The sequence below is a fragment of the Engraulis encrasicolus genome, chromosome 17, assembly GCF_034702125.1.
Source record: "Engraulis encrasicolus isolate BLACKSEA-1 chromosome 17, IST_EnEncr_1.0, whole genome shotgun sequence".
Lineage (NCBI taxonomy): Eukaryota > Metazoa > Chordata > Actinopteri > Clupeiformes > Engraulidae > Engraulis > Engraulis encrasicolus.
The window spans coordinates 19,026,615-19,027,177 of NC_085873.1; positions in this window are offsets into that span (position 1 = coordinate 19,026,615).

Consider the following 563-nt stretch of genomic DNA (forward strand, 5'->3'; position numbering starts at 1 on the left):
CTTGTGTACCCTCTGGTTCTCAAAGCACAATAGGCCCCTACTAGTCTGACAACTTTTCTTTTCGAGGTCAGTGAGGCCTAAGAAATAGACTATATCCTACTCATGAACAGAGTAGTTCATTATAAATCTCTTGCTAAATATAAGAATACTGAATCTTACATTTTCAACAGTTATAAAACAGTTGAACAGACAGTTATAAAACAAGTATAACACATTTTCAGGATGCGTTGATTAAAGGGAAATTAGACTCCTGCGCTGATCCAGCAAGTGAAATTAAAGGATAACTTCTGTCAATTTCGACATGCAGTTGTAATGCTCACACTACCCTGGACTTGTCAGTACCTGAGATTTTTATTTATTTTTCCTCAGTCCAAGATCCTGGTCATTGTAATGGGGGCAGGCGTTTGTTTACATTTTTTTTAAAAACTTGATTTATTCCCAATAACATCCCAAAGGTTATGCAACATCAGCAGACAACTATAGCAAACAGCGAACCCATTAGAATTGCTCAGATCTCGGAAAGGGCTGAGTTGAAAAATGCAGTATCACTGGGTACTGACAAG